Source organism: Manis pentadactyla, chromosome 5 (assembly GCF_030020395.1).
Source record: "Manis pentadactyla isolate mManPen7 chromosome 5, mManPen7.hap1, whole genome shotgun sequence".
NCBI lineage: Eukaryota > Metazoa > Chordata > Mammalia > Pholidota > Manidae > Manis > Manis pentadactyla.
In genome coordinates, this window is record NC_080023.1 from 166,595,696 (window position 1) to 166,606,160 (window position 10,465).

At 50.1% G+C, this 10,465-nt stretch overlaps 1 long non-coding RNA gene across 1 annotated transcript in view; it reads left to right on the forward strand.

Annotated features, from left to right (window-relative positions):
• Window positions 1-5,554, forward strand: part of LOC118920294 (uncharacterized) — a 28,875-nt gene extending 23,321 nt beyond the window's left edge. The window contains exons 3-4 of the long non-coding RNA XR_005027853.2: window positions 4,319-4,394; window positions 4,563-5,554. This is a non-coding gene — a long non-coding RNA (uncharacterized LOC118920294). The remainder of the gene's footprint in view (window positions 1-4,318; window positions 4,395-4,562) is intronic.
• Window positions 5,555-10,465: the final 4,911 nt, after the last annotated feature.

Here is a 10,465-nt window from a genome sequence, read left to right on the forward strand (position 1 = left end):
CCATACAAAAGCCCTTCTCTCCCTCTCAGATACCCTGTGAGGCATAAATACATTTTCCCAACTGAAAAGTATTTTAAGTCTTCTGCAGTCAACTAGGCATGTCTAGCACTCATGCAGTAGGCACTGAGCTGGGTCAGGATAGCGAGCAAGGACCCACTGAGCTGGAGGGAAATGGTGCCAGCCCATCTCTGTATGTCTCCTGTAGCTTCGGCAACAATTATCACAAGCCAGGTGACTTAAAACAACAGAAATTCATTCCCTCACAGTTCTGGAGGCAGCAATCCAATATCAAAGAGTGCATAGGGCCACGCTCCCTCCAGAGGAGGGAGCTTCCAGGCTTTTGTCGTCTGTGGCTGCACCATTCCAGCCTCCACTTGTGTCTTCACGTGGCCTTCTCTTCCAGCCTCTTCTCCTTTTCTTATAAGGACCCTTGTCATTGGACCTAGTTAATCCAATGCTCTCATCTTGAGGTCCTTAATTATATCTGCAAAGAACCTTTTTTCCAAATCAGGTCACATTCACAGGCACCAGGGGTTCAGACTTGGGCATATCTTCCTGGGGGTCATAATCCAGCCCACACACAACCCAAGCTGGTGAGAATGGCATGAAGGCCAAGTGGACACAGAAGCACTGCAGTGACAGCTCCACATGCACGGCCTCCCTGTGTGCCAGGAGTGGTTCTAAGGGCCTTACATGCATGTTAACACATTTACTCTGCTCAGTAACAGGTGCTATTATTATACTCATTTTACAGATGAGGAAACAGGCACATGCACAAATAAGTCATTTGTCTGCAGTCACCCAATGAGTTCTGGTCATCCCGCTGTGGAAGCTGGCAGTCTGTCTGTCTGCAGAGGCTGAGCTCTTACCTGCTCACTGCATGGAGGGCCAAGCTCTCTGACCCACATGGTATAGGGCCAGACAGGTGAAAAAGAGTGAAGAGGCCTCTAGGCGGTGGCAAGGGTGGGGGTGAACTGGAGAGGTGGACGGGGCATCGCTCCTCCGCCCCAGTTAAAGAAAGGCAGGGCTCTCAGCTTTCCCTATTTTTTCAAGAAAGGCATAAGATCCCAATTTTTATATGGAAATTCACAATTATTAGATTTGGCGACTTACTTATTTTTTAAAAAGCACTTTAGTAGTCTGTAAATCAGCAGTCTGCCACCTCCAGGGTACAGAAAAGGGCCACCGAGTCAGGAGCGCAGGGCCCAGCAGCCGTAAAGCCCGCAGGTCCTTGCCGCTCTCCAGGGTGCTGACTCTGAAGTCTCACTCTCCCCTGGCCTTAAAGGAGCCATCATCAGGAGGTGACAGCGACTGTAATTCTGGTTTTATTATTATGTATCGACGGTCATTTCTGACTGAGTGGCGCTGAGTGACGGATGGTGATTTAGGAATCTTACAGGGGGATAAGGGAGGTGAAGCTAAACATATTTTCCTCTGAGGCTCATACAGGCTGCAAACAAGTTTCTGTGGACAATGCTGATAAAAAGCAAATTATTTTATTCTGCTCACAGTCAATTCCAACTCCAGACTGCAGAGTCCCTCAGAAATAAGGTATTAACACTTATCGTGTGGAGCTGAATTCTTCAAGGAATAGTAATCCTTAAACAGATGGAGAAGTCATTTTTAAAGCATTAAACTCCAGAGGCGGGAGACCTGCTCATCCTTCTTCCTAACTAGCCATGCACTGTCTTGACGTATTTGGTGTGAGAAATGAATTCAAACCACATTGCATTGACAGGGAAAGGGCTGCCCCCAGGGGCACTTGTACCGACAAGAAATTTTTGAAATTGGGTCCACATCTGTGTTGTGGGTGTTGGGTCTTTCTCACTGTTAGTCTGTTCCTACATCTTCTGTTGATGGCACCCCAGTTCTCTTTTGAGGAACCACCCCTCCCCCATGCTCAGTCCATGAGCTTTGGATGGGGCTGTCTTCACCTCTAAATCTAGAGATGGGCATGTGACCGAGGCCTGCCACATCCATTGGGCATCAGCCACTAGCAGGGCATAGTCATGTGACTGGAATTGGTCCAATCAGAGCTAACCCTGGGATCGTTGCTGGCACAAGGGCTCTCTTGTTACTGTAGTTGCTGTGAGGCCAGGATAAATGCCTGTGGTTGTGCTTATCATTCTTGCCTTGCTACCAACTGAGAATCAAGCCAAACTGGTGAAAAAAAGATGAGAGATGGATGAAAATTTCTGTCTATTTAATATTCTTGTAGCCAAAAGAATCCTGACAAAATACCTCTTGGTAAGATGCCATCTCCTATAGAACACTGATCTAGCCCAGAGCTTCCACACAGAAATAATGCCTCTTCTTCTGCTTGGCCAGACACACACTTGGCTGGGCTCCTCAGGTCACTGGTCTTAAGTCTGTTCCAGATAAGCAAAGCATGAATCCTTCCATGATTAATCTCTACTGTGTGCAGATGAGCTCCATCTTCCCTTGACTGATGTACTTTCAGGCCCAGGCTAGCCTGACACTGTAAAGAGCCTTCAACTGCCTGCAATGTTTCCAGAAGCACCAAGTCAGTGTTGCATTTCCCCAGAGCCATCCCCACCTCATCACTGCTGCTCGAAATGCCACCATTAGAGAGTCTCAGCATGAATTTCCAGATGTAAAAAATTAACTTGAAAAAAAAATATGCTTTAAACTTTACATTCAAGCCTCCTGCATAAGGACATGATAATATGTTTTCCACGAGCAATTGCTGATAAGAGAAAAGTAGAATTTGTGGCACAGTCTGCTCTCAGTCCCAGCATTTAAGATAGTTTGGGAGCATGACAATCTCTGGGGGTATGACCCAACAGAAAACAAAGATAGCTGGAGGCCTGATTTCTAATCTCACTGGTGATTCATTTGCCCAGAAAATATTTCAGAAACACTTACTATGTGTCAAGGTCTATGCCGAGCACTGGTTTGCCAGTTGTGCGACTTGGACAAAACATCTTTTTGAGTTGGACAGGTAAGGTCAGAAGCAGTGACTGTGAGGACTTCTGGGTCCCTTTCCCTTCCTGCTCGATGGCACACATCATTAAATGATGACAGCGTTTCATGCTGCTGCAGTTGGGTGGGCTCTAAATCTAGTCAGGGGGCTCTAGGCAGTTTCTTATCAGTCAGAATAGACTAGATTATGCTGCATAACAACAAACAAGATGTTTCAATGGCTCTCAACTGCAGAAGCTCCTTTTTTGCTAGGGCTGCAGGTTCTGCAGAGATGGGCTGTGGCTGTGCTATGAATCACCTGCTCTGGGGGGCTCCAGTCTCTATCACAGGGTCTCAGCCTCAGTGCTGACATTTAGGCTTTTGGGGTGGGATAATTCTCTGTTGTGGGGGGGCTTTCCTGTGTATCGTGGGATGTTCATCAGCATCTGTGGCCTCCACCTATGTTATGGGTTGAATCGTGTTCACATGTTGAAGTCCTAACTCCCTGTACCTCAGAATGTGACCTTAACTTGGAAATTGGGTTGTGGTGGAGGTAATTAGTGAAGGTGAAGTCGTACTGGAGTAAGATGGGCCTCTGATCCCAAATGACTGGTGTCCTTTTAAGGAGGAGAATTGGGAGGGAGATGTGCACTTAGGGGGAACACTATGTGAAGATGAAGCCGGACACTGGGGTGATGGCTCTATAAGGAAAGAGCAGCAACAATGCCAGCAAACCACCGACAGCTAGGGGAGGGGCCTGGAGCCCATCAGCCTTTTAGCCCTCAGCAGTGACCGGCCCTGCTGGCACCGTGATCTCAGACTTCTAACCCCCAGGACTGTGAAACAATAAATACCTATTGCTTTAGCCACCCAGTTTGTGGTACTTTGTGACAGCAGCCCTAGCAAAAGCGATCATGCCCACTTGCTGCCAGTGGCACTTCCCCTCAAATGCCCTCTGGGGGCAATATCATCCTTGGGTGAGAACCTGCTCCATTAGGAGACTTTCCAGAAACAGCCCAGCAGGCGCCACACCTTCAGAATCTCTGATTAGAAAATGAACACGTGCCATTTCCACTCACTCTTTTGGGCAAAGCAAGTCACACGGCCGCACCTGAGTTCCACTGGTGGGGTCTGTGACCCTCTCACAGGGCTGGCACTACAGCCTGAACAGTTATCCAGTGTTCCCCAAAACTAAGAATGGGAGGTGGCAGGTGAGCCAAAGGACTCTCTCCTCTCCTCAGCCAGGTCTGCGCTCACTTCACTCCTTCTCAACGAGGCTTGCCTGGGACACGGCCCCTCCCATCCTCTTGTCCCTCCACCAGGTTATATTTTCCACACAGTGCTTGCCACCAGCTGGTGCAATGATTTACTCCTGATGTCCTCTGCTTGTTGTCAGCCCCAGAAGGACAGGCCCTTTCTTCACGGCTCAGCTCCTAGAAGACATCCTGGCCCAGAGCAGATGCTCCATGCAGGTTGGTTGCATGAATCCACAAATGAATGAAACTTATTTGCTAACTCTAGACTAGAGGATCTCTAAGGACATGCTCTGCTTTTTAAAAAATCCTACCCATTCCAACAAGAATTGAGGCTGCTCCTTTATGCCCCTAATTTCTGCTTCCCCACTGTCTCGCTTCTGTCAGAATAACAGATGCTGTCACTGGTGCCGAGATGATGCCCACCCTTCCCTTCCGAAGGGTCGGCCAGTTTTGTTCCTAGGGAGTAGCGTGCAGAAGGACGATCCCTGGCGTCCAGGAGCTCTCAGCTGTAATGAGGACCCCGCTGAAGCCAGGGCCTCTGCTGGTTACTATGGCAACACTGCACAAGGGAAGCCCGCTCTTCCTCATTAGAGCTGTGTTGTGGCAGGTGACATGGTAGTATCTCGGTGACCTCATTAGTGGTTCTAACCAGTGGCCCTTGGAAGTTTTCTGCTTGCCACCTCTCTGACCCACCCACTCTTTCACCGAGCTCTGGAGAGGAAAGCAACAGTCACGAGGTCCTTGGGCCTGTGGAGTTAGACAGTCTGTGCGATGTAATCAACAAACATTTACTGAACACCTGGTATGTGCTTGGGCCTGAGTGCAGCCCTTTTCCCCCAAAAAGGAGATAAAGAAGAGGTACAGTAGGGTGGCCAAGAACATGTGATCTAGAGCCTGCTGCCTGGGTTCACATCCTACAGCCAGTGTCTTGCTGTGTGTGGTGTCTTTAAAATACATCTTTAAAGTCTGTAACGCTCCTTCCACTGAAAGTAAAATTTAATTCCTCTTCCATTGACTATGAATGAATTGTGCTCAGTAGACAGAAGGCCTCTCACCATCGCAGCTGGTGGGCAGTGGCTACAAGAATATTGTCACACACACTGTAAGGAAAGGAAAAGAAGGGTATTTCCAGCTCAGAGCTCAGATCCCCACATCACAGACTCTCCCTCCCAGTCCGCCTGGCCAGTGGGCAGTGGGAGCGGATTCGTCCGAATGCTTAGTGGACATTGGCTGGGCTCTGGAGCAGGTCCTGGAGACCTTCCTCTTTTTGTTCTTGGCACGAATGCTTCACTTGCTAGAGCAGGGGAGGCCCAGGGCCTGGGGGGCCGGGAGCAGCCAGGGTGGTGAAGTAGTCACTCTGGGGCTCAAAACCTGAGACTCCCTCTGGCCCTGGTTGTGGGTGGAAGCTCAGGCCACAGTGCTCGTGTCACCATGTGCTCCTCTGACATCTAGCTCTGTGGGGAAGTGGAGGTTCCCTCAGCTCTCCAGGGAGGATGTGCCTATGCTTCGTTTCAGAGGACTCAGGATGATGGCACTGAAACCAAACCCAGTCAACAGGGTGAAACCGATACATGGCATTAAAAACTTAAATGAAAGTCCAATTTTTAGCATCTCTGGAAATATCTGAAGATTTGGCTACGTGGGTCCATAGGCCCGCATAGTAACAATTAACTGAAGCTATGTAGTGGGTCACCTACAGTCTGGTCTCTTTAGTTTGTCACAGTCCCCACCCCTCCCTGTTGCCCTGTGTACTTGTCTACTTCCCTCTTTGCTCATTTCTGTTACTGGCCTGGCCCTTGATGGCACTAATGTTTATGCTCCTGCTTTGGTTTGCAAAGAATGTTCATACATTTTTTCTGATGTATTTTTCTCCATACATCTGTGATCTGGGTCACAATGATTAGATGTGGTTTTCTGATGGGAGGATTAAGGCTCAGAAAGGTAAAGATGTGCCTGCAGCCAAGCAGGTCACTCCTTCTTATCTGCAGAGGTCCTAGAATATGAACTTGAGACTCACCTGCTAGCAAAGGGTCCTCCCAGGTGTATGGAGAGAGAGAGAGGAGACAGAGCTCAGGTGGGAGACAACCTGACTGTGCAGGTGCAAGGAGCTCGAGTGGTCAGGACCAGGGCCATCACCAGCCATGGGCAGGAGAAAGTCTGAACACAATTCGACAATTTCTAATAGTTCCTTCTCTACAGCTCCTGAGACGCCAACACTGGTTATGAGTGGGGCCAAGAATGGGACAGAAACCAGAGATACATGCTGAGAGAGAGAGAGAGAGACATGGAGGAATGCACAGAGGGAGACAGGCTGAAAGGGACAGAGGAAGAGAGAGAGAACTGGGAAGAGAAGGTCCAGAGAGAGCAAGGGAAACAGGAAGAGAAGCTGGTTGAACAGAGTCTGAGAGCTGCTGAACGCAGGGAGGCTTTGTATTCCAGGGCCAGATGACCCCAAGGTTGATCCCTTCTGGGGCAGGCTCCAGCTGCAAACAGCCGTTCGTGCCTGTCTCCTACCCCCAGGCTCCCAGGAGCCCCATGAACTGCGACATACTCGCCAGCACAGCTGTCCCTTTGGGACCACTCTGCACCCAGCCCATCTCCATCTGCCGTTTCCCAAGCCGTCCATCTCCTGGGGAGAAAGAGGCTGCTCAGCCTCTTGTCCTCCCTGTGGGCAGGGAGCTCACGCCAGGCTTCTGTGGCATGTGTGTGTAAGTGAGGGGCTCGCCCAGAGAAGGCTCCCAGCCCAAGCATTGCAGGTTCAGAGCAGACACCCTCCTTGGGAAGTGATACGGAACAGATGTGCTTCTATGGTCTCCATGGAGATCTGGCAACCTGGCAACCCTAATGGGTAGTCAGGCCTGGGCCCTCAAGCTTTTGTCTTTGCAAAGCCTTTCCTTGAGAGCAAATACTGAGAACAAATCTGCCAGTCATCCATAGGGACTGAAGCTTTCCTCCCGGCCTCTGGGGCCTGGGGCCAGCCCACCCCAAAGAAGGGGCAGATGTGGGTGCCCCTTGATGAGCTCCCCAAGGTCCACAGGCACAGATTCTAGTTAAATGATATTCAGCTCCTCCTTCTGTCCTTCCACTTGCTGCTGTTAAAACACGCTGATGCCAGCTCTAGTTACAGCACAAAGGCCTACAGGTCTGTGCTGGAAGAAAGAGAAAAAAAACAACCCTGGTATATCTTGAACATATAACCAAAAGCACTTTAAAGAGGTAGAGGCAGATGACCAGAATAATTCATGGCCATTCATTTAATCACTCAGCAAATATCAGAGCCCCCACTAAGTACCAGCAGTGAACCTCCCAGACACAGTCCCTCCCTCATGGAGCTGACAGATGGTAGGGAAGGTGGATACTTGGCACTGTCAAATAAATGATTCCAGTCAAGGAAATGAGATGAAATCATGGGTAAAAGAGTAGTGAGGGTGGGTGGGCATATGTCACACAGGGCATGCTGGGAAATTGGATCCAAGTGGGTGACACATAACAGGGTCAGAATGAGAAGAGAGAAGTGCAGGGAAAAGAATCCAGGAGGTGGGAACAGCCAATGCAAAAGCTCTGAGTTCATCTTACCTGGAGTTGAAAACATTCACCAATCAGAATTGATTCAGGATGCTTGCGGGCTTCATGAGGATGAAGGTGCAGTCTCTCACCCCAATGAGACTGTGTAAGAATTCCTTCCTCTTCTGGAAAGCAGGGTCATGATGGATGTAAGGAGCTCCATGGTGTCCCCCTCTCAAGTTAACTCAACCATGATTCTGATAACCAGGTCCTGTTATACCTTAAAAGCATGGAGCTGGAGGCTTCCTTGGTGTCTCCTAGGTCCATGCTTCCCAAATGTCAGCATTCACCTTCCTGGCACCATGCTGCATACCCATAACTCACCTCCCCACAGTAGATATGTCTCCTCAAAGCTTTACCGTGGCTGGCCTAAAGACATTAACCTTATCCTCAGGAATAATAATCATGACATTATTGTTCATTCTTTTTTTTCTGATAAACAGTCATTAAAATTAAAAGTGTGCGTCCAGGTACTGCCTGAAAGCCACCCATAGATGACAATTTGGGAAACATTGCTCTAGTTCAGCCCCTGAATTCACACACACTGAAGGCCAAAGACTTGCACAAACCATGCAATTAGTGAGCCCCACACATTCCCAACTTCCCTCCTGTTCTCTGGGCTGATGTTCAGCAAGTAGCCTCATGGCCCAGGCCAATTAGTTCTCAGAGACTCAAGCCTCCATGCTGTTTGGTTTCTATGTCTCCCTCCCTCCCTGCCTTCCTTTGGGGTTTGCACATGCTCAGCTTCACTCCAGGACCACCACCCCCAATCCCTGCAGAGGGTCCTGGCTTGCCACATTCCACACACTCACCCACTAGGCCACCCCTTGGCCATTTATCTTTTCATCCACTCAAAGCCCAGGGCTCCAAATCTCTGAGAAGATTTCTAAATCAGCTGTCTTGGCTCCTTCCTCTGTCCTTAGGGAAGGGCAGGCTGTGTGGATAAATTCTTGATTAGATAATATATGCTAATGTATACACACTGGGGGCCCCAGTGTCCTGGGCTGTAGCCAGAGCAGCCCCTGCCTGGGTGAAGTTGTCAGAGTGGCCTATGGGTCACACCCCGTGGAGGCCCCATGCTTGAGAGACTCAGACCCTCTCTCCTGGTCCACTCAGGTCACTGACAAGGTCAAATAGTGTCTCTGACTCTTGTGCTCAGAGCTGTGGGAATGGGGGCAGGGGTCCACACGTGGTACAGATGCTGCAGATGGCAGGCCCCACACAGAACGGCTGCTGGACCAGTGCCTCCAGGAAGCTAAGGGCCCTGCTGACCTCAATACCAACTCTGAGTTCCCTCCAGCCATCTGCTGAGGAATTCGACCCAGGTCAGGTGTGATTGTGCCAGGAACTCCAGCCCCATCGACCCCTTACTGACAAAATCTTCAATGGCTCCAGTTGCCCAGGTGGGAGCCAATCTATTCAAGTTTTGTGTTATTATATAAAGATCCAGATTTTTTACTTGCTTTGCAAAGACCAAGCACCTGGCAACATCAGGCCGGCCTCCCTGGGTGACCTGGGAGATCTTACACACTGGGAGAAGCCTTCCCAGGGGGTGTGCTCGCCAGGCCCCAGCTCCCCACGGTCCCCAGCTACGGCAGCGCTGCCTGGGGCTACCTGCCTGCTCTCGGTAGGAACTGGATGTACCATGTCATTTCCACAGTTAAGGGAAAAATAGAAGCAAAAATGACCATGTCTCTAGCCTGGTATTTCATTTAAATTCAATTTATTTAAACTAAAGAACAAAACAAAACAAAAACAGTTCACCCATTTCTCCCACCCCCATCACCTGGTATTGAAGCCACTTGTGATGTTTCCGATGTCTGCCTCCTGCTTCTGGTCAGAGGCTCCTGCAGGTTCCACTCTATACACATTCCCACTTTCCCAACCTGTGCCTGCACTACCTTCCCTGCATCATTCATGTCTCCTAAAGTCCAACACTGAGTCCTTCAGAAACAAGCTTCCAGGCCACCTCCTCCAAGAAGCACTCCCCAGTTCAGCAAACCCAAATGCTGACACAGTGTAAGACCCTGGCAGACCAGATCAGCAATTTCTGAGGTGCTTCTAGCACAGGCATTTTTGTTCCTCTGGGAAATGAAGAAAAAGGAGTGTCCAGGACCCAGGACTTCCCATCCCCCCGGGTCCTCCCCCTCTGCTCCTGCCCTGCCCCTGGTGCAGCCCCGCCTTGGCCCTCAAGAGAATCCACGAGCCAGAGCTGCCCCGGATGCACTGGCTCCCACCCAGGTACTGAGCAGTGGGACAGGAGCCCATGAAGGCCCAGCAGCCTGTGGCAGGCAGGGCCCTTAATCAGCAGAAGAAAAGTCACGGTCAGCTAATAGTCTGCAAAGGCTGCCTGAGCCATGGCAATGACTAATTCTGCCAGGGCTATGGCTGCAGTCAGTGGTTTTATGACACCAGTAACAGGTTAGGAGGAAAAGCCCAGCTCAGCTCCTGTGAAGCCGCCTGGAGGAGCTAGCCACCTGCTGTGTACAGGTGATGACACCCCTGTCCCACTGGGCAGGTGAGACTAGCCTGGCGGAGACTAACTCACACAGCCTCAGGACACTCCAGAGGTATTTCCAGAAGGCTGTGGCAGGAACTTTCCAGGCCCATCATAGGGCCTTCCAATCAATGACCCTGAGTCAGGGCGTCATTTGTTTACTGATTCTTCCAGTTCTGTCACCTCTACTAGTGTGTGTTTGGGCAAGTAACACGGCCTCTGTGCT